General features: G+C 36.4%; 1 protein-coding gene and 1 long non-coding RNA gene across 5 annotated transcripts in view; both read left to right on the forward strand.

The window, feature by feature from the left end:
* The window catches only part of LOC139675550 (uncharacterized), a 42614-nt gene extending 18916 nt beyond the window's left edge, over positions 1 to 23698 (forward strand). The window contains exon 3 of the long non-coding RNA XR_011698500.1: positions 23664 to 23698. This is a non-coding gene — a long non-coding RNA (uncharacterized lncRNA). The remainder of the gene's footprint in view (positions 1 to 23663) is intronic.
* LRMDA (leucine rich melanocyte differentiation associated) overlaps positions 1 to 24669 on the forward strand; it is a 656306-nt gene that overhangs the window by 485783 nt on the left and 145854 nt on the right. The window lies entirely within an intron of this gene.

Here is a 24669-nt window from a genome sequence, read left to right on the forward strand (position 1 = left end):
TTGCTGAGTAGCTCTATGCTATCCACTATGTGAGTTACAGAAAGGTGTTTCTCTTACTCTTGCCATGATAAATTAGGGAAGTGTCCACTGTAGTAACTTTACTACCATTCTTTCTTTTACTATAGTAACTGCCCTCTGCCTTTATCATTCAGCTCACTGGTTTGATGCTTAGTCTTTGAAGATTCCCCAGATGTGATATATTTATACTCTTCTGGACTTTTGAATGCCTAGTTAAAAAGCTGTCAGGAGTGATAGATATCCACATAAATGCCTCCATATTGTCACAATGGTGGTTCTGCATACCTTCAAAATTAGAATGAAAGTATTTTGCTATTATTTTAATATCCCGGGTTGCGTGTTTGGAATCAAAGAAATCAAAGGCACATTACATAGGCTGCTTATTTGTCTACAAGTAATTCAGTGGTGATGGCAAGAAATAAAGAAATGCTCTATCGCTTATTTGTACCTAAGACTCTAGATCTCATTTTCCTAGATTTTAATTCGAGTACTCTTTATAAATTTATTTTGAAACTGGAAAATGCAAATATTATTGTTAATATGATCCCAAAGAGTGCAACATTACCTTTATACTTCTTTTATTGAATTCTGGTTAATACCAACAAAATTTTTATTTTTTTGTTTGATTTTAGAGTATCATTCCTTTGCCTTTTGTAGTGTGAGTCTGGGAAGTGTATAGAGGTGAATACAGAATCACAGACTGGGTAAGGTTGGAAGGGACCACAGGGGCTCATCTGGGCCCACCTGCCTGCTCAAGCAGGATCATCCCAGAGCACATTTCACAGAATTGTGTCCAGAAGGTTCTTGAATATCTCCAGTGAAGGAGAGGATGATTACAACTGGGTGAGTTTTTAATTGTTCTACTTAGCAATGCTGCAATACATACAGTAGACTCTGTAGTAGGTACTTTTTATGTTCCTTCTATGATATATTCCTCAAATTAATTTAAGTTACTTTAGTATTGTTATTTTTGAAACATGGTGCAATCAGGAAAACTCTGGGAAACTTGCATTTTGAGGTTGTCAGTTTTAATTGAAAGCCGCTATCTTTTAATAAAATTAATGCCTGGTTTAGAACTCTAGGCATAGAATTCCCAGAGGCAGTTCTTTTTGCAGTGCTTTTGCAGTGTCTTATTCTTTAATTCTTTAAATCAATGGGTACAGAGTTACTCTTTCCTCAAGAGTATTGCATGAGAACAATTTACACTGAATTATGAGACAAAGCATTTGTATAAGTTCTTCTAGAATTATTTTCATTCCTTTTTGTAAGATTGTATTGATGATGTAATGATACAGAGAAATAAATATAGGCTAATAAATGTAAAATATAGCTGAACATAACTATTTTTTATTAAAGAATGATGAGTTTCTTTCACTTGAATTTTATTTTCTTGCAAAGACATCTAATTTTGAACTTCGTAAGACATTCAAAATGCAGTTAGGCCACTGTTTGGTCTACTAATGCATTTGTGACTCTAGATGAATTACAGCCAAGAATAAGAGTCACTTTATAAATCTGCATTATGGCTGGTTGTTAAAGAAAAGCAGTATGAAAATAGTATATTGAGAAAGTATCATTATAATATTTCCTTTCTCACTTTCTTCTGAACTTCTTGCTCCTTTGCTGAACCTTTTGGGTCATTTCCTCTAACACTGAAGAATATTAGGGCAGTAAATGTTCAGGTGTGTGCCTGGTGGGATCACGGCTCTTTGTCCAGCCCTGAAAAAGCACCTGTATTTGAAGTGGATTCTGCTATTATAATATTTGGTGAATAGGATTTCACTGGGAACTGATCTGTGTGCAGTGAGAAATGGGTCCTTTTGCACACTGTTTGTAATGGAGTGGAAAATTACATTTGCCATTGCAAGAACAGCCCCATTAGTGGCAAGGCAGATTCTCTTGCAGAGAGCTGGAATGCACCTCAGGCAGTGTCAGGGTGACAGTCCAAATAATGGGAGTTTGGAATGAACCGGGAGATTCTAAAATGAAAAAATGCTTCTCTTCATACGTTGTGGTTCCTTCATAAACTTATTGCTACATAAGGAACAGATTTGATTTAAAACAGCATGAAACTAAAAAAAACCCCACAACTATTTTTAACTTGTTTCTAGGATGAAGCCTACTGTTGTGAAAAGGAAATGCAGTGATTTTATTCCTAGACCGTTATCTAAACCAGTGTGAAGCAGTAATGTAAACAGGAATGCCGAAGTTAGAGGGTTTTTTTGTTTTGTTTTTAAACAGCACTGCAAGTGTTGTCCATTATATCTCGACCACATGGATACTTTAGGCATTGATTAAAGAATCTTCTATACAAGTGGAAGCATTGAAGACATGTAGTAGCTATTCCTGATCTACCCTAACACCTTTTCTTCTCAATAAAACAGTTTTAATCTTACTCTGCCAATGAATGATTAACTTCTGAGTACAAATATAAAATTAGTGGTGTCAGTTGTATTTTAAAGTACTTACAAAACTCAGACAATTAAGATAAATGGACAATGTTGACAGTTCAAAAAGTAAAAATAGTTGATATTCAATTGATGCCTAAAAAAACCCAAATGATGATGATGGCGATAATAACAAAACCAACAACAATAATAACTTGTTGATGACTGTGAAGTATATAATATTGAGAACACGGGGGACTCCACTGCTTCTGTAAATTTATTGGTGTCAGAAGAAATCCTGGTAGGGCTAGACTGTGCTCTAGAGTGACAGTGAAATTTGTTTAAAATTTGCCCCTTACTGATTGAAGTTAAAAAAAAAAAAAGGAAAAATTATATGCCAGAAATTTGTTGTGTTTTTTTTTTTTGAGTGAACTTTAGTAACTGACAACTTCTGCAGTCTACTACAAATGGTTGTGAGGTAACAATGTAGCGAAAAAGTAGCTTTGTGGTACAGACCAGGAGTTCAGGAGTTTAGAGAATAAAAAGTCTTAGGTTTTATTGTAATTCATCTGTCAGAGTTGCCCACTGAGCTTATAGTTGTTAGCTTCTCTAGGAACAGATCTAAATGGTAAAATTCAGGTTGACATATGACTGAAATACTTGCTCAAGGAGTGCTACAAATAATTACGCTTATCAGCCTCCATGATTCACAGATCCCCAGCCATTTAAACTGAAATATCTGTTAGGGTTTTCTTATGAATTCCTGTTTTGCAAGAGAATTTCTCTGTAGGCCATCTTACTCCTGTAGTAATTTTTGTTGACATTTCTCTTATTGGTGTTATTACGTGATTATTGTGTGCTTTGAGCAGACGTATATATTTAATTTTTCAGATAAGAAATGTCAATCATTAGACCATTAAAAATATATATAAATTGTTAGAATATTAAAAAATTAGTCAAAGCTAGTATTTTTACCTCTTCCTAAGAGAAGCATCCATAATGGAATTAAGTTGCAGCTTTTTAATTCAACTGAAAATGTAGGCATCAGACATTAGGGATTTATAGAAGATGGATTTTGGATGGGGTCACCTGAGCTTCATGGCTGTTATGGGAATGACCTGATTTTTGCTTTTTCTCCTCATCTACAGCGTACCTCTGACCTGTCTTTATCTCAAGAATGCCACTGTTTAATTCACAACTTAAATTTTGAATAGGTTGCCTATTTTAACACAGGTGTGAGAGAATTGAAATGCAGGGGTAACCAGAATTCGTTGTTATTATAGGCCCATCTTTTTTTCTTCCTTAGAAGTGACATTTGTATATGCTGGCTTCTATCCTCAAAGATTAAAACGCCTCTTAAAGTTCGTGATGAACAGATGAGCAGCAAATTTTTGTCTTTGTTGAAACATAGTCAATTTTTGAGCTAAGTTGATCTTTATCAAAGGTGAATATCCACAGTTGCACAGTTCAAGTCACTCTAAGGTATTGGAGTAGAGCTGTAGTTGAAATACTTAACCAATCTTATCAGGGATAAACTTCCCCTTCCCCCCAATATTTCTCCAAAGGGATGAAACTTGAGAACTTTTAATTGAAACAATATATCCTGAGTTTATCTGATAAGAAAGCACAAACTGTGTGGGGTGAAATAAAGGTATGTTAGGAGATGACACCATCTTGTCATTTGTACACATTCTTTTATAAATATATACTTTATCTTAGCTGCCTTGAAATAGTTTTAATATAATTAAGAGCACAGAATGAGTGCCAGACTTGTCAATTCCAACAACAAAGTGCTGAAATTTTCAGTGAAACTGAGAGATCCATCTCCCACACATTGTAATGAATAGGTTCATAAAAGGAAAATAGTTTAATTACATTTTAGTTCATGGATTGTTAATAGGCTGGAGTATCTAAATTGAATAATGTGATTCTGGTAATAATTATGTGTAAATGAACTTGTTTAAATGATATTTTACAGCTTCTTTATAAAATTACAGCTAGAGGCAATCCAGTGATAGACAGACAAAGGCCATGCAAAAATTATCATAAACTATTAGCTTGTTTGCAAAGGGTTTTATGTTAATCTTTTAGTACTTAAAGCACTCTGCAATTAACATATCATGGGGAGCTGCCTCGCAGCAAAGGCATGCAAATTAAAGTGCTCGGATAAAAAGCCATTCACATAAAAAAATCAAAGAAAGGGTGGCATAGCATTCAAAGGGTACTGGTTTTATATTTGAGATTAAGGAGGTGTAATGATTGTGTTATCTAACTAGAGTTGTAATTAAAGCTTTTCTCCTGCAGACATGACAATAGATACAGCATTGATTTTGGTGTTTTAATTGTGAAAGTCATTTTATTTCAGGGCAGAAGATATGAATAGCCTAAATCAAAGGGCTAGAAGATTGCTTTGTTGATAGTACTTGTTCAACAGCTGCCTTGTTGCTTAATACACAAATGGAGAGAATGGTGAAAGAGATCCTGGGAGGTGCTCTGTATTGTAATTCTCCTGCTGGTTTCCTTTCCTTTCATGAAAAAAGGCAAGGATCTGTGTACTGATTGTAAACAAGCAATCTTTTCATATATCACCAGTGTTTTTCCTCCTTTAGTTTCCTCTTAACAAAAGAAGTCATAAAAACATTGAAGTAACTTTTACTACCGCTCTTTTCAAACTACCCAAGTTTTGTAGTAAAACCATCATCTGGTCTCAGAGATATCACACTTTTAGTAGGGAACAAAAATTCCCTGTGTGGCTGTAATTCCTGTTATCAGAAATGCCACTGTAACAAAAGGGATGTGATGTGGGAAATTGAATGTGAGATTTTATTTACATTATGTTTGTTGCTGTACAGGGTTAGATTAAGAGGAGTGTCTTTTTTTTAACCCCCCTCCCCCCCCCCCCCCATCCTCCAATCACTATAGTAACAGAGTAAAAAATGAATGGTCAAAATAAATACACCTGGCTAGATTCTCAGCTGGCATCATAGCTCTCGTGTCTGCTTGTTCTAGCAGGGACTTACATGCTAGGAATGGGCAAGGCCCAGGGGCTGATTTGGAAATAAACTAAATTCAAACTAGGGTGGACGCAGTTGCTCAATTTGAAAAAGACCCATACCAATTTATCTTATTTCCTCTCTGATATGGAAGGAGTTAACTCAATATAACATGTCAATATTACTTGTTTCCTTTCTGATGTGGAAGAAATTAACTGCATGTGTTACTACATGCATAGAAGAAGAATTGCATATTTTTTTGTTGTACCAGTATACTTGAAATATCAACAGTATTTCTATTATAGACAAGATGCAAGTCTGTAAGAAGTAATTGTGTGTGTTCTCTCTCCTTAACTGAACCAAAAATTATTGGATGTAGAGCGTTGTAACCAAGGATAAGGAAAAGACTGAGGTCTTTAATACCTTCTTTGCCTCATCTTCAACAGAAAGACTGGTTATCCTCAGGGCAGCTGCCCCCCTGATCTAGTAGGTAGGGATAGGGAGCAGAATAGCACCCCTGTAATCCAGGAGGAACTAGTTAGTGACCTGCTGAGTTACTTAGACACTCTCAAGTCTATGAGGCTGGATGGGATTCATGCAGGATTATTGAGGGAGTTAAGAGAGCCACTCTCCATCTTTATCATTTGTCCTGGCTAAACTAGGGAGGTCCCTGGTGACTGGAGATTGGCCAGTGTGATGCCTGTCTACAAGAAGGGTCAGTAGGAGGATCTGAGGAACAACAGGCCTGTCATCCTGACTGTGGTGCTGGGGGAGGTTATAGAACAGATAATCCTGGGTGCAATCACACGGGACATGCAAAACAACCAGGTTATCAGTCCCAGCTGGATGGCTCCAGGAAAAGCAGGTCCTGCTTGACTAAACTTCTCCTTCTATGACCAGATGACCTCCCTAGGGGATGAGGGAAAGGCTATGGGTGTTTTCTACCTGGACAACATTATCCTGCACAAGCTGGCAGCCCATGGCTTGAACAGGTGCCCTCTTTGCTGGGTTAAAAGCTGTCTGGATTGCCAGGCCCAGAGAGTGGTGGTGAATGATGCTTCATCCAGCTGGTGTCCAATCACTAGTGAGGTTCCCCAGCACTCAGTATTGAGGCCAGTACTGTTTAATATCTTTACTGATGATTTGGACAAAGGAATCAAGTGCAGCCTCAGTAATTTCACAGACAACACAAACTTGGATTCTAGTTTTGGTTTGCTGGAGGGTAGGAAGTTTCTACAGGGAGTTTTCAACAGACTGGATGGGCTGAGATAATTTGTACAAGGTTCAAAAAGATGAAGTGTTGGTTCCTGCACTTGGGTCACAACAATCTCAGGCAGTGGTACAGGCTGGGAGAAGAGTGACTGGAAAGTGACCCAGCAGAAAAGGATTTGGGAATGCTGCTCAACAGCCAGCTGAACACAGGCCATCAGTGTGCCCAGGTGACAAGAAGGCCAGTGCCATCCTGGCCTGTATCAAAAATTGTATGGGCCCCTCACACTTGAAGAAAGACATTGAGCTGCTGGAGCATGTCCAGAGAAGGGCAACAGAGCTGGTGGAGGGCCTAGAGAGTAAGTTGAGGAGTGACTGAGGGAGATGGAGTTGTTTAACCTGAAGAAAAAAAGCCTCAGGGAAGACTTTATTGCTCACTACAACTACCTGAGAGGAGGTTGTGTAACAAGTTAGGGGTTGGCCTTTTCTCCAAAGTAACCAACCACAGGACTCCTGTGGTGGTTAAGCATTGGAACAGGCTGCTCAGGGAGGTGGTAGAGTCACTATTCCTGGAAGTGTTCAAAAAGTGACTGGGTGTGCCATTTAGTGTTATGGTTTAGCTGGCAAGGTAGTGTTCATTCAAAGGTTGGACTCCATCTTGGAAGTTGTTTACAACCTTTAATGATTCTATGAAAATAGGGATTAAAATTATAAACCTCTTCCATAATAACTATTCTAAATTCCCTTGGAGCCTTTCAGAGAGACTGAAATATACAGAAATAAGCCTGGTTTTCTGCCAGTAGGCCTGCACATTTCCTAATTTGCCTTTAAAGTAGGAGCCAGTAGGTCACAAGAGAAACCATTCCCTTGTAATTATAAGCAGTATGGACTGGTGACATTTTATCTCTGAAACTACACTCTACTGCTGGTTCCCACCCTTATTGTTTGTTGTAGTTTTGGGTTAAATTCACCGATTTCCCCTATAATTTTCAAAGCTCGTCATGGTACCAGCTGTAACTATAAGAAATTGCTTTCCTCCAACTCTAGTGACAGATTCTCTTGACAGCTGTGTTTCACAGGAACTGGGAAACTGTCAGCCTTGAGGATGATGCTTTTGAGAGCAACAGACAGAGTTTTTTGAGAAGCTGGCTTGAGGCTGGGGAGTCTAGTTCTGGAGGAGGATAGAATGACCACGAGTCTTGCTCCTTTCAAAGGTTTGTGAAATTTGCTCATTGAGCTGATGTTAACCACAGAGGCAGGAGAAACAATAATGATAAAAGCAAAGGTAGAAGAGACTGCATGCAGAAAAAGTTCCTGGGGAAAGTGAAGGAAAGAACCATCTGACAACTTATGTAACAGGGCGGTTATAACTTTTATTCAAATAAGACATACCAAGGAGCATGGCTTGCTTATTTTGGAAACAAAATGTAAACATTTGGAAACAAAAATGTTGTAAAGATGGTCTGAGATTTCTAGCCTGATTTTTAAGCCAAGAGCTTGGATAGATTTCATCTGTATGTGGTGCCATGGAGAAGATAGCATAGCATCGTGAGCGTTTAGGGGTACAGTGTAGTCCCTGTTATCTTTATGTGCAGACTGTTGAAATTCATCTGTGTGTGACATTATTAATTTTAAAAGATTTTAAGTTTTAGAATTGTTATATCATTACTTTAAATCCAGTCCTGAGTGGAAACATTCATTCAGCTGTGTTTGCATAAGCCTAATTACTACTGCTTTCCTGCTCCAAATGGTTATGGAGTAGCTACTTCTTGTTTGAAATAGTTTGAAAAATCTGAGGAGAAATAAAGAAAAATCTCTTGTGGATGTTTTTTAGTAGATTATGTAGGAAGTTCCAGTGTGGTTTTTTTTGGAAGGTAGAGTTTTTTGCAGTTGTTTTATAGACTTTATTGAATCTTACTGAGGTTTAATCTTTACTCTTACAAGCTCCTATATTTGCAGGCTTCTACCCATCTAATTACCCTCTCACTGGATCTTAATGAAGTAGGAAAAGTCAGACTTAAGAGAAAGATATGTCTAAATAGATAATGTTATATTCATATGTAGCCCTTTGTGACTGTTTCCAATATGTACTTTTTAAGCAAGGAAGATTATAGGATAACACTGTCTCATATGGCACACCAGATAGCATAGAAGCATCTTGGGAAAATTTTTCTACTTAAAGCATTGGAATAACCTCTTTACATAGAATGTAAAATGTAATTCTTGTTTATTTTCAAGAGACCACTTCTAATAGAATTTCAACGGGAAATGTGCATGATCTGCATGTTGCTTTATAGGAAAAAGAGGTTTGGGAAGCTAAATGCTTTAGGCTCTCAAGAATTGTACTGACGACAAGGAACCAGCCAGTAACCGGATTCTGTCACAGGACTTAAACTTTGGGGGAAAAAAATAAAAAAAAATATTTTTACAGGGTCTTTTATTAGGATTATGTGTCTGAAGTAATTGACACAAACAGATGCACATTTAGTAAGCCTTCCAAGGACAATCTACTTTTGTTTAAGTGGTAAAGTTCTAGTCAAGTAATATTGTTTGCCTGTAACTTCTGCCTTTGGATTTCACCAAGTCTTGAATGTTCATTACATTTTACCTGAAGTCAAAGAACTGATCCTTTTCAGAGGTTATTTGTTTTGCAAGGCCTTTGATGATCTTTGATGAAAAACCCAGCTTTCCTTTCACCTTTATGGTTCCTCAGTTAAACTAAACTCTTCACTGAAAGTGTATTCCTCAGTTATGTTCTCCTGTGGTTTTTTTAGTGTCTTTAGTGGAACATATTGAATTCGCTTCCAAATGTCTCAGGCTTGGTATGTTTTTCAAACATATCATTAATTGTTCTTAAACTTTCTAATGAGGAATTCTGCTGCTGAAGACACTATTGCTTCGCTGGGACTAAAATGGCTTTGTTGAAGATTCTTTATTCCTAGTCACTGATGAGAAGAGCATGTATTCAATGCTTTGGTCAATGGCCATCAGTGCTTGTGCTTAATGCTTCCTTATTATTGTTGTGTCACTGCTCAAAGTTCTGAAACCCTCATATTAATATATAGACTGTGTAACTGTGCACTTAGTAATAACTATCTTCCAAATTATTGTAGGGGGAAAAAATGGTTGAATAAAATGGCCACTGCCATCTTTAGCAGTTGTTAAAGATGTAGGATGAGACAACGGAAGATTAGTATAATTCTAGTTCATTCAGTGTTGCAGAAAGAATATGAATTCCTTAGAGGTTATGGAATTCCTGCATCATTGAACATTTCAGTTTATGTGGCTCAAGTCATGTGCCATATATCTCCCATATCAGGGACACTGGAAGGTCATAATCCATAATAACTCCTATTTCACTGGGTAACCTACAGAAGTCAGTACAGCTAAACCCACATATTGGACGACCTTTAACTTCAGAAAACTGCAGAGGAATGAAAAACAAGAGGGAAAGGAGTGTGCTATGATCTTAAGCATGGTATTTATTCACTACATCCAAGGAAACTGCTTTCTTAGTTTAGGTTTGTGCTTAAGTTCTGGCTACCTTGTAGCTCTGAATCAGACTTTTGCTCACAGAACTGACTTCAAATTGACTGCAGTTCTGGAATGCATCAGATAAGTTTCTTTTGCAAGATCCATTCCTGTGAGGTCTCCTTACTGACAATTTCCATTTTAGGGCTGAGCACTTTTACCTCACTGTACATTAGAGCATCCTATGGATGGAATTCTTCAGCATGACTGAACTCTTATTCACTGGGAATCATGAGCTTGGAGGACTTAGAGCACAAGATCCTTAATCAACAGGCCTTTGGTTTTCTGTTCAAGTTTTGTTTGACTTTTCTGAGCTTTGCAAAATGTCAGCTTAGATGTATGTTTTAAAAAATATTGTCCCTGAACCGCTTGCTAACTACCATGTATTACTTTGGCCTATCAATTTATTTTACAAGAACTTGGAATGTCAGAAATATAAGATAATTCAGGGTTACTAATGGACATTTTATGTAGTGCTGACATGGGGATTTGTTATCTAGCAGCAAAAGTGAGTGCTGACTTCATTAAAATGTAGGGGAAAAAGCCCACCCAAAGAAACAAACAAACAAAAACCCCTATCCTGTATTTATCACTTCTACTCCTACTTTTTAATGCTGCTGAGTTTCTTATTAACCACACCATTTTTATTTTTCAGTGTCTGTGTCCATGAAATAATGCAACTATAACAGAAGTGTTAATAGACACAGTGACCCTTTTTTTCCCCTCCTGTACATTGTAGGTTATGAAGTAGTTGGAACCATAGAAATACTGCAGTCAAGGCTTGTCATGGATTACATGATTTTTACAGTGTTCTGCAATTTTCAGGCTTGGTTTCCTTCAGCAAAAATTTTATGAACAGTCATCCTCTTAGTTTTGTTCTTATGTGAATCTCTCTAGGTTTGTACTTCTTGGTATTTTAAAAAATGCTGACCTGTTTGGCATGAAATTGAAAGGATTTCAAAAAAGCAGCTTTAAAATTATTCCCCCAAATTCTCAAATTGAAGGTAGGAGCTATGACAAATATTAGGAGTGGCTGCAGTGATACTGACTGGAGAAAGAGTTTCTGAAGGACTGATCAGGCATAGTCTTACAGAGTGTTTATGATAACATACAGTCATGAAGTCAAAGGAATCAGAGAGGGTGGACTTATCACAGGCCTGCTTGTAAAAATAGAACTAATCACTGTCTCTTTCCTTCAAAGAAATACTAAAAATTATTTATTCAAAGTAGTGTTTATTCAATACAAGTCTCTTTGGTAACTCAGTTTCTATTAGTCAAATTAGAGGGTTTCCCAAAAAAAAATAAATCTTTTGTTCAAGACAGTCTTTCCAGGGCAGGGCAAATATCAATATGTTCAGGCACTGGCTCTACAGCTGAAAATAGATGGTCATCAAAACTGAAACATTTTATGCATTGGAAACAGGTAATAATCTGAAAAAAATACTCTCTAAAATTAAGCTTATTTTTAATGATATATAGATTATGTATTCCATATTCAGCCATGAACAGACTGGGTTTTTTTGCACTTCCTTGAAATTCTGTTATTGTAAGCTATATTTGTCCTCCTGCATTCCATGTGTATTGCCACATTATTCCAGTTGAGTTGTCATTTCTTTTTTGAAAGTAGTTGGGGTTTGAGGTTTTTTGTGGAATTTGTTATTTTGTTGTGGGGTTTCTTTGGTGTTTTTTTGTGGGCGAGAGGGTTTGTTTGGGGGTTTTGTTTATCTGGATATTATTTGTTTGTTTTCCTTTTTTTTTGTGTTTTGTTTTTGTTGGTTTTTGGTTTTTTTTTTGTTTTGTTTTTTTGTGTTTTTGTTTTTTTTTGTCTTGTGGGCCGCATGTCTGTTCACAAGAAACACAGATAATTCAGGAGAGGAAAAAATGGTCTTTGTTGTCAAAAGAATATATTCCTGGGCCTGTTCTGGCTCAAGCTGTAGCGGGCAACTCTCTGCCCTTGGCATTGGATCAGGTAGTGTGGACCTATCTGCTCTGCATAAGATTTCAGAGGGAGGTGTTTTTCCTTCACTTGGTCTTTTCTGAATCTTCTGTGGGATTGAATGTGATTTCAATTTCCAGAAGCCTGTGCAAGCTGTACAGGTGAGATGGAAATATGCAGTACTGCTGAAAAAATGGGGGTAATCCCACTCTTTGATGAGGAATAGTATGTTTAATAGCAGGTGAATGGACATTAAGGCCTTTTAGCTGTTCCAGTCTGTCTGTGGTTGCTATGCCTTGACAAACACAGAAAGAACCAAGAATTTATGCTGTCTTTTAGAAAGCTGTCAGTGCTTCAAATTTATACATGTCAGCCAGAAGAACTGAGAAAATTTGATGTAGATATTTAGCAAAAATGTTATGAGAGAAATGAAGATGTGAACCAGTGGATAGACAGGAGGCAGTGGGGTGGAAGTCCTCTAGTTCCAACCCAGACTGTAATCTTTGGTCATTGAGATAGTTTGATATTCATGAGCTTGTTGAATGATTTATAGAATCATAGAATATCCTAAGCTGAGCAGGACCCTCAAGAATCATCAAGTCCAACCCTTAACCCTGCACAGGAGAGGCCCAAAAATCACACCATGTGCCTGAGAGCATTGCCCAAACGCAGGTTTGTGCCATGATCATCTCCCTGCAGAGCCTATTCCAGGGCCCAACCCCCCTGGTTCAGTTGTCATTGCACTCTACAAGACAAAATCTGAAAACTGAAAAGAGATAAGGGACATAGTAATTGAGATTCTTCTTTCTAGTGAGGGTAGATAAATAAAGGAAATGCTATCCTCACTTTTGCAGTCACTCTGGTAATGTGTTCACCTGCACCAAGGGGAAAAAACAACAACTGTAATGAGGAAAAATGAATTCAAGAGGGAAAATTGTGATGTAGCATTGGATTTAAAAATGAGCTGAATGCTTAGAACAGAAAAAGCTTACTAAGCAGTTCTAATAAGAAAAATAAACAGTTCTTTATGTTAACTTCATCTTGGGTTTAGTCTGAGAGAAATAAAGCAACCCCTGGAAAAGACAGACAATATCTTCCCACACACTTAGCAGCACAAAAGATGGGTGGCACTATTATGGTGGAAAACCTGTGCAGTTCATGTAACACATTTTGTTTAAACTGTGCAGAACAGAAATCTCTGGATATGCAGAAATGCTCTTTTGAGTTAAATAGCAAAGCTGTGCTGAACCCTTCAGTACTCACATTTATAACAGAAATAGCCTCCTGAGGAGATTGTTTATTTATCAATTGTTGAGTTGATGTTTACTCATGATTGTAAACAGATGATTAATTTATGGCTGAATGCTATTACTATGATAGTGAAGAGATCATTAGAAAGAAGGATTGTAATAGGGTTGTGAGGCTAGTAATAAAGATTGACTATTATAATTAGATAAAGCTTTGCAACAAATACTATTAAATTGAATCTGGACTTTATTTAAATGCACTGGCCTGTTATCTAAAATGTATTAGTGGAGTGTGTGGGTTAAGTAGAACCCCTGCCTACACTGTTTACTGTCTCCTTCAGAGACTAAAATGGCTCCATACTTGTTGGTTAAATGGCAATATTATGCATTATGCATGAGTGTTAATTCTACTGAAAAAAAAAATTAACAAAAGAAAAATATGATATTTTCTTTCAATTTTAACATGAGATTATTTTCAACTTAAATTTGGATGCTAGATTTACCAAACTTTATTCAAGAAGGTGACCTTATTTGCTGAGCCTGGTCACACTTAAATGTAACTCTGTTTAATGGAAGTAAGAGTAAGCCTTCTTTAGGAATACAATGTTATGAAGCATTTGATTTTTTAATTTTCATGGAAGCATGGAAGGCAACAACAGAAGCTGAAGTGGGATGGGATGAAGTTTTTAAAAATGTAGATCTACATCCATCCCCCTCCTCCTCTCCTTCTTATTTTTCTTTTTCACACCTCCCTTTTGGAATAGAATCTATTATTTCTTGAAGGTACTCTGTGTAGAGATTTACCTGTTATTGTTCGGCTTAATATGGAGAGGCTCTTCTTTGGTGCATTTGTAATTGTGGGTACAATGTAATGTGAATCTAGTGTGAATAAGAGTAGGTGAATATTTTAATAGTATTTTAATGTAGGATGGGAAGAGATCTATACAGAACTTGCAGCTGTAATGTAAGCATAAGTTTAGCACACTGAGCATTTCAAATTGAAAACACAATGGCATCATAGCAAATAGTGAAGTGATACCACAGAGACTGTAAAACCAGACATTTTTAAAAATCTTAATAGGTTATACTCTAACTACTCTGTGGTTTCATGGAAACTGAATGCAAATTTTCCACTGTTAATTGTCAGATTCTTTGAGGGTAGAGAAACACTGTTCTCACCTTCCATGGCCTGAGTGCTAAAAGGCTTAGCATTTTCTGAAGTTGCTTCAGCTACAGACTGTCAGATTGTGAACCCCCAGGCTATGCAAAAACGCTCTCATCCTGAGAGGTTCTGAATCGCTAATGAAGATCAGTGCTTGCTAAGCACCTATCATTATCTGTTTTCAAATGACCACGAAGCATTTCTGTGCTCAACTGAGACCAGAGACCCTTATGATATTTATAATGGGAAATGAAAACTTCTTGCCCTGTGGTTAGAAAGGGTTCCCCGTGGGCTGTGCAATCACTGTTGTGCTACTCTGCTATCTGTTCTCAGACACAAGATACTCTTCACAGGCAGCAAAACCAATGAGTCTACAGTCACGTTGTTACCTGCATCCTAAAGTCACTCAAGAAATAGTACTGAGAAAAAAGCTATATGTGGATTATTTTCATTCTCTTAGTGGGATTTCTTTGTTAGAAGAAGAGATTTGGAATAGATTAATTTATATAAACTGTTCCAAATTTTGAAGCCCTGAGGTTCAAAACCAACAAACTAGACAAATGATTGTGCCAAAACTTCTTTACACAAAATGCTGTTGCTGTTAGATGAGTGGGTGAAAATGTGAAAAGTTTAAATGCTTTTCATAGAAATTACTTGGGAAGGATTAATAACATCTTAAAATAGTCTCAGAAGGACATTGGACATGTTTATGGAAAATCTCCACAGAAAGGGTCTCTAGTTTGAGCCTTGCACAGCAAGTGAAAGGAGCCTTTTGATCTTGACTGATTTGATAGGACATGGGATGAAGCAGACTTTAATCACAAATGATTAATAAATAATTCCCAAAATATTATTTCCTAGAGAAAGTATTTAAAAAAAAAACTCTGCAGGGAAAATAATCTTTTTTTTAATGCTTTGTATAAATCTGTTGGAAAGTTTTAGCATTATCACTTTTCACCAGCACTCTGTCCCATGGCTGTCAATTTGGCTATGATGAAAAGTAAATTTTCATTCGCAAACTACTCTTTCACCTGCTTCTGAAATAGTGCAAAGAGAGGTATTAAAAAAAGGTGGGATGAGAATTCCAAAGGGAAGCATCCAAGAATGAAGTTGAAGGCAAAACAGAGAAACATAAAAAACTACCATCTAAAGCTGAGCTTGAGAAACCCATCTGTGAGAAGTACCTTTGAAGAAAGAAATGCAGATTAATAGACACCATGTAGATTTTGTTCCTTTATGTGAGTAAAACATGCTTTGTTTTCTCTGTGAAAAAATGTGTGATCGGAAGCCCAGTGCACAGGGTGAGTTTTGAACATATCTCAAGAAAGCAAAATGACCAATTGCAGGCAATGCACAGGAATCCAGAACTAGTGGGGGGAAAAAAAATATTTCAGATCAAATTTGTATGGAAACACCTAAAGATTGTTGGAATTGACCCAACCCAGGGATGATACTGTTCCTCATGACCTGATTAAGGTTTTTGTTTTCAAAAGAATGTATTGTGTTGGTGGAGAACCTTCCAGAGAGATTTTAGTTTTTATTTAGAATTTGTTTCTTCTTTCAAGTATCTGGAAATAGTAGTGATTGTAATTAAGCTCTCAGTTGAAAAACCCCCAGTAATTTGCATATTACAAAAACTCTTTTAGTATTTTTTTACTCTTAGGACTCCTGTGGAAGGTATAAAATAAGAGTCCTATTTTTATTGCTGTTAATAATATAGAATTGAACTTGTGGAAAATAAGTCATTATTCTTGTTGATTTTATTCAGCTTTCTGATATTTCATTGGATTTAGATCTTTTATTGTTTCATTTTATACTCTGGAGACATTAAGCAAGCGGGGGGGGAATAAGCAATTTTTACAGAAGTTTATGGAAACTGGCACATAGCTGGCATGTGAAAAGCTGTCATGATAATCAAATCTTTGATAGATTTGACAATGATATACTTGCGCAGATAAATCCACGCAATCCCAAAAGACATCAAATAGGTACTTAAATCCTCTCAAATATAGACCATTTTATTCAGTTGCTGAACATTAAGCTTAGAAGAATTAGATAATTTTAGCTAGTGTATATAGAGCAACTACAAGTTAGGTTATTTTGTTTTCTTCTAATCTTCTTCAAAGTTTCCAGGTCAGCCTTTCAAGTGAAGAATATACAACTTTTTAGTTGTTTGATAAGTCTTGCAACAAGAAAAGAAGAAAGAGCAGCATAGTACAGCTGGTGTTTTTAAAGTAAGTAGTTGTTTGACAACCATGAAGATATTATAATTATAATTCATTGAGCAGGACTCTAGGAGAAAGCAGAAGTCCCTGTTGGAACTACTCCACAGTTTTCCAGCTGTTATCTGTTTTCTTCACACAAGGAGGGCTTGAGTTGCATCTTAAGGCTTCAAGAATGTATGGTGCGCTGGATATAGTGTGTATGTAACTCTGGACTGGAAAATGGAGCCAATGTAAACTCCAGTTATTGCTGGTCCTTTTCATTTCTCTGACATCAGACACAAAAGGTCATGACTGCTTATGTCCCATTTAAAACAGCAGTAAAGATTCAGAAAGCTAAAAAAATGCCAGTGCCTTAATAAAACACTTCCAAGACAAGGAGTGTGTTTGTGAGTGCAACTGGTGCCTCTGTTTATATGCCACTCCTGGCAAGGATGAGATTTCGGAGATACATGGAAGAAAATGGCCCTCATCTCCAAACCTGAACGGTGTTTGAAGAGTCTTCATTTCACACTAACTGGGGGGAGTGCTTTTTCAAACAAACCATCTTGTAAACATGTTGGTCTGCTTGGGGTGCAAGCATGGGTTTGTGTTTTGCTTTTCTAGGGTTGAAATTTGCACAAAAGGGTGAACCAGAAGTGTTCAAAATCCCCAAACTCAGTATGGAGTTGTGACCCAGGATGCAGTATTAGTCCCGTTGTGCCTGCTATGTGTTTTTACAAATAAGAAAAGCTAGTGTAAATCACTCAGTCTTAGAAAAGAACTGCAGAGCGAAGGATTAGCTCAGCTGTTGTTTGTTCTTTCTAATACTTTCTGTTTATATTAAGGGAAGGAGGTTGTCATTTGTATTACAGCCTCAAAGAGTGTGTAGGATTGAAACAAGATGGGTTTAAACGAGAAAAAGACAATCATTTACAACCGAGAAATAACTTCAGATTTGTTGTTTTTTGGGGGTGGGGGGGTTTATAAGTTAAAATAGAGAAAAAACAGACATTGAACCTAACAGAGCTTCTAATCATTTGGAAAAGAAAATCACTAAATGCCTATGCATATAGCTAAAGAGAGAGTAATCTCAATCAATATAGAATAAATACACTATTTATTCAGCCTGGTGAATAATTGAAAAAAAAAACAAAGCCCTCAATTGGATTTAGAAAGTTATATAAAATATGTCCTGAAAACAATTCACTGGTGGTGCTGTACATAGTCAACTCTTCTCACGAATTTGTAGTATAAATTCTCATATCTAATTCAAACTAGAATTGCTGAAGAAATTTTCGTTTACAACTTGAAATTAGTACCACTATGAAAGAGCTGTTAAAGAAGGCTGTAAAATGAAAACATATTTGTCAGTTTGTTTTAAATATGATACTTTTCACTAAATGTTTTACAATGTCTTACATAATTGAGTGTCATTGACTTTAGATTTACTAAAGATTGATAACTTGAGGAACTGCCCGTTTTAACTAATTATCCAAAATTAAATTTAAAATTACTCAGATGTTAATTTTTTGCTTCTACTGGGGGAAAAAATTCTTTCTCTAGGAAGACTCATCTGAGAAGCCTTGAAGTTAGTTTTTAGTTAACATTCTTGCATCTCTCTCAATTGCAAGAAGATATAAGTAGATATTCTATTATTTCTCTTGTTTCTTTTCTTCTTAAAAAAAGGACAAGAAAAAATATGATCATTGCAAGTTAGAGAAGCTGAGTGCCTGACAAGTAACTGAAATTTGCAATGTTTTCTAGGATAAAGTTTACCATGCTATCACTTTATACTGTAGAATTTTAAATTATTTAATATAAAAAGTTGAAAAAAATCCTCTCAAGTGTAACCTGTGTGACCAAGTCTGCCTAATTAAAGGACTTGTTCAAGGAATATGTTTTTGGAGTCTACATCAGCTGGAACCACATTAATGTATTATTTCCAAAATGCTGGATCACATTTGGGCATATTGGTATTGGACATAGTGCTACACTTATTTGATATATTTAATTAACTGGGAAATATTGTCTTTTATTTGTTGTTCTTTTTTTAGTATCTCAAAGGCTAAATAGAAGTGAAAGCACAAAATTCCAAGAGTCTGAGTAGATAAGGTCTCCATTGTGCTCATTTTCAGTGAAATTTTGCTGTTCAGCTCTCCTGTGTTCTTCAAAAAGTCTAATCCAATTTTATTCATAGAAGAAGAAAAAAGTCATCATCTTTCTGATAAATACAGTAACATTTGGTTTTAAGGAGGTCACATAATGGGGAAGTCACAGGACTCTGCTCTCTCTCTATAAAATGTGCTTTACTTGGTTTCTGAGTGCTTAGCTGGTGATGGATGATTCAGTCCAAATGTTAGCTTTGTGTACTGACAGTCTGTCTCTCTGATATACTTTGAACTCTGGTTGAATTTTTATATGGCTTTACATGAGTACTCACGAAAACAGGAGTGGGCTATTTCATTGCCAAATCTCAGGTGGCCAGCCTGGTGCAACTGCTATATTTTTTTTAGGTGACTTGAGAAATATAGTTATTATCCAGCAGTGGGAACAATGAATGTGTTGATGGTGAGACTGGTAGGGCTGCATTTGAGGTATTCAGAACAAACACCTTAGTCAGCAGTCACAGGTGGGAAAAATACCTTTGACTGTGAAAAATATCACAAATGCTTGATTCAGTTTTTGACAGTAGTTTGTCAAATAACTTTACCTGTGGCTTAGACCTCAGCAGCTGCAAGAAGGTTTGTTCGGAGAAGGCTAAACTTGTGTAAAGGGAAGAAGAAAAAGAGTCTATTGAATCTTTGAGTATGGTTTCCAAACCATAACCATTAGCTTTCTTTTTGCAGGGAGAGAGATCAGAGAGAATTTCCCTTCATTCTTAATGCCTGGTGTTTGCGGAATCTGGGCTTTCATGGTCTATCTTAAGCAGAGGTATTTGTAGAATGTCTTTATGAGAGATTTATTCTTGAGAGAGGGGCTAAAACTACTACATTTTTAGTTGTTTATGCAGAAAATCCATGAAGTGTAAGACCTTATTTCTTCAGGATTTATTAAAAGTGGATATTTTATTGAGGGAATGGTTGGTTATAGCCAATGTACTAGACTACAAGTCTATTTCCCAAATGAAAATAACTATGTGGTGGTGAATATTTGAAAGCTTTATAGAACAGAACAAGACCTAAGAAATGGTATATTGATGCTGGCATACACATGTGTTGAATGGGCTGTGTAAAAGAGAGATGTGGTAAACGGCATCATGGACACATGATTTCTAGGAAAATAGCCACCAATGCAGAAGCCCTCTAAATAATGAAGATTTTGTTGCAGTCTAGCTTTGGAATATCTATGAAGCTCTGTTCCCATTTAGTCACAGGTAAATAGCGAAATAGGATTATTTTTTGGCACTCTGAGGTTGTGCAATGAGAGACCTTTTACCTTAATGAAAGTGCAGCAGGCAAGAGTGTAAGACCAGGGCCAAGCAAGTAAATCCCACATGAAAAGCATGGCACTGGAAGACTCTCCTGTCTTGCCATCAGCTGTTTAGATGTATGCTCTGATGATTGGTGCAAATATGTTAATTGCAGTTTCTCACAGGTCATATAATAATCAAACTTTTTGATTTTAAATCTTACCAGGTGTGAGTTTAATTAGATTTTTTTTTAAAAATGAAACAATTTTGTTCAGATCAGAACAAACCAGAACAAAATTGTGAAATTTATTTTTGAAATGTTATTAAAGATGAAAGTTCCAAAATCAGTGCTGCTTTAATTAGCTGGTATGAATAGATGAAAAAAAGTGATTTCTAAGTAGATTACTTTCAAGATAAAATGTTTCATTTTATTAATGTTTGACCAAATCTGACATATACATTTTCAAATTTTTAAAGCATGTGAACAAGACCTGATGCTATTAAGCACAAGATTTCTTAAGGTTTGAGGTAATGTGGTATGCCATGTGATCCTGTGAAATATCATTTGCAATTTTCAAGCTGACATTGAAATGAAAGTTAAAACAGTATTTGTATATTGCACAGATTAGTGGAATTGAAGTATCTGTAACTGTTTTGAGCATGTTTTAAAATTTTACTGTAAATGGCATTCATAGTTGGAAAGCTGGAACCAATGCTTGATGAGACAGTGATAGTATTTGTGTGTTATGACTAAATGAACTTAGATTTTCCCAAGAACTGTTTTCTACATTGTAATAGTCTCTGGATTTAGATTTAAGGATGAAGAGAGCACTGTTTTCTAGTGCTTTTTATATTTACATTTATTATTGATTACAAAGATTATCAAAGCAAACTTCCATGAGGTTTAATACTAAATCTTTTTAAAAATAGTTTTGTAACAGATATTTAGTGTTTTTAGCATACATCTTTGATTTCAGTGTGCTAGGGTTGTGGGACATGCTTGTCTGGTTTTGACTCTTTGAAGATGTCCCATAGACTTTCAGATCAAATCACACCTCACAAAAACACTTAATTGAGTCCAAGTTCCTCTTTTGTTGGTCTTCAAAAGCATTAAAAATAGTCACTGAAAATAAGCCATGCTTTTAGGGGAGATACAATGTGAACTGGATCTCTGTGAAGCTGTTTAGAAAACATGTTTCCTATTTAAGGTTATCTTCACTCAGTTCTTTCAGTATCATGTGAACATTTAACAAAAAAGCTGACATTCCTATCATAGTGCTGTGTGTATTCTTCTCCTGTCCTATGTGGCTATTTCCCACATTTGTCAAGGCAAAGGTTGAAGGGGGTATGGACAAGGGAAATAGGTCTCCCATTCATTCCTATCTGTCAGGAGTTCACTTTGTCATGATAACATTCAAGGAGTATATTTATCTGTCCTGCTACTGGAGGTTAAAGCAAGGGTAAAGAAGGAGAAGGGAAGAAATCATGTTTTAAAAGTTTACAAATTCTGCTGCAAAAACTGTAAACAGAGAGAGGCTTGCAGTGGAATGTGTAAAATACTGCTGCATTGATAGCGATGGGGCGGCTCGCTGCTACAAATCCACTCGTCTAAACAGAGGAACTCTTGCTGCAGATTGGGTCTGTTTTGGCTTAAAGTCTGAGGAACACATTGCTTTCAAAGTGAATTCTTAGGTGTCACTTCCCATAACTTATAGCAGAAGATTACAAAGCTACTGATATAACATATTAGTTTGATGGACAGAATTATACCCCCAACGCTTCCTGCTCTCCCCAATGACGCACACTAACTTAGTGTGCTGTGACAGCTGCCTTGATTTACCACCAGGCTGGGAGGCCAAGTGGGAGAGGGAACATTCACATGAACACAGGGGCTGATACTGGCCCACAGCCTAGTTTATAAAGCTGCCCTGTAATTCACCACAAATGTGTCACCATTAAAAGGGAAAAAAGGATTGCAGATAATAAATACTCTTTAATTTATTAGCTAACAACAAAGAGATCAGAGCCAGTTGTGATGTGATTGTTTGACATAATATTGTCAAGGAAAAAAGCTAAGTTGACCAAAGATGTATATTACACATTCAAGCAGATGCATCAACTCTTGGCTTGTCACAAGCGGAGCTAAACAAAACGCCAAACAGAGGAGAGAACTGGCAAACAGCACAGTCATTTATCTCTGAAAGAGACATATTCAAGAGCAAGTGAAATAAGACATAGTTCTTTGGACTTGGTCAAGGGCCAAGTTCTAACTATTATAAATTAAATGTTTTGTGTATTGTATTTGGCAACTGTAGCAGCTCTTACCATCTTGGTCATGGTAGAAGAGTGTTAGATTTTCCTGTCTCCTTTTGCCAGAATGATGGCTTTTGTTGTGGGGGACAATATTAGAATGTGTCTGTGCATACCAATAGCCACAATGCATACTAAAAAAAAAGGCATATAAGTTTTGAAAATACAAATAAGAGCTTCTAGGCTAGACAGCTTACAGAATTTGAGTTTTCCAAAGAAAACTTTAGGAAGTCATGACTTTTAAAATCTTACCCTCTGGATTGTTTGAGGTCACAGAATATAGTCATCAATAAAATTATTTCAGGTTCATATGCTTTTAATCTGAGATTTGAACTTTGCAATATATCTTGAGGAAGCTTTGCTTTTTGTTTTCTATGAGCATTGTTCATGCCACCAGAGTTAGCTTGGTGTCAGCATTTCCATTATGAATTATGCTTAAGGGGTTTGGATGTCAGATGTAAAAATTTTTTCACTGTTTTAAAAACTGATGCACAGAATTAGAGCATGCAGATTATATATTTATGCAAGCCCATGTTTACATTAAAAATAATTAAAATTAGATTCATTAATATTATCCAAGAACATAGATATCATGTTATTCAGTCCCAAATGTCTCACCAATGCTGCATATTATATTCTAGTATTGGAAGCAAGTAAATAACATGCATAGCCCCAGTTCTGGGTTGTTTGTCTCTCAGCTCAAAGACGGAGTAAATTCAGTGGAACATCTCCAGATGTACTGTAGTCCACCTGAATGCTAAAATTTCCGTTGGTGTAAGGTAGTCCATATTCTGTATAATACTCTTATACACACATTTTCAGACATGTTAAACATGTACATCTGTAGCTGAAAAGTATCCTGATGGAATGCTTTTCATATTATTAGAGCAAAGAGCTGGGGGATCAGATATGTGTCCATTGTAAAAAGAATGTAGTTCTGTTTCCTCACCTCTACACCTTTTAGAAGTATGAAAACTGTTACTTGTGTTAAATAGAAGTTGTTAATTTCTGTGAAGATCATGCAAGCATGACCAGAGCACAAGGCTTGAGAATTATTTAAACTCTGAAGCAAAAGCCTAAGCCAATTTTTTGTAGTACATGGTTCTCATATACTGAGCCTCTGCATGGGTATAAAAATTATCCCATAGTTAAATGTCTATGAAATTATTTGTTTTTACATCAGAAACATTTGGAATAAAAATTGAAACTCCATATAGATTTTTTAAGGATTTGCCTTTTCTCCATTTCTCTTGACAGCTAGATCCTACAGCAGCTTTGCAAAATAGGAAAGGTAAGAGGCCCAAGTCATCCTCTCCCTTTTAGGAGACAGAAAATTCTCTGCTTGATCCAGGTCAGCAGCCTGAAGGTGAATGTGCTTGTTGGCACAGTGTTACCCGGATGTATGTGGGTCTCTAGAGTTGTGTCCCTTGTCAACTGTTGAGCTGCCAGGGAATAAGAGCCTCTGCTGAGGTCACCATGGAGCAGAGGGCCTTCCTACAGCAGTTCCTAGCACATTTAATGATCTCTGTCCTCAGGGCAACATATATCACGTTTCACCAGCCTATCTGGGATGAGTAATTAAAGGAAACTTTTCAAATGATATCCTAAATTAAAAAGAGAGAAGAGAACAGGCTGTGCCAAAATTGATAACTTGCTCAATTTTTATGAGCAGGGCAGTCAGTTCCCAGGAAGAGGGAACCAGCATGTGCTAAATGTGGAAAATTGTGATTTGGAATAGAGAGAGCAGTGTGGAGTCCACTTCATAGCATTGCCCAGGATAATAAATGGAAAGCCAGATGGATATATAACAGAGAGTACTTTACCATTTGTTAGAGGTAATACATGCAATTTTTTCATCTTTCTGCAAAGATATAGGAGAAAACCCCTCTGCTTTAAGTGTCTGATGGTCTTGCAGTCCATTTCTTCACTCCCAAATCCAGGGGCATAGCGACAGATAAGGTCAAAGTCCTCTTCTGCTTACATAGTAAATAAATTTTTATTTTGTTCTTATTTTTGTTATTAACAACAGAGTTTTCACTAATATGTTGAGAGTTAATAATTTCTTATATCCCATCTTCCAAGGTAGACTATTTTATTTGCTTAAAATAAAAAAAAGAGGCAGAGATTTAAAATGTCTCCTTATGTGTATAAAAAAATCCTTCAAATATGGCTGTATCAGTCTACAAAAAGAACATATATAAAAAAGGGGAAAGAGTCAACATGTCACTAGTATTAACTCTACAGGCTAAAGAACATAGAACTG

Source organism: Pithys albifrons, chromosome 9 (assembly GCF_047495875.1).
Source record: "Pithys albifrons albifrons isolate INPA30051 chromosome 9, PitAlb_v1, whole genome shotgun sequence".
NCBI lineage: Eukaryota > Metazoa > Chordata > Aves > Passeriformes > Thamnophilidae > Pithys > Pithys albifrons.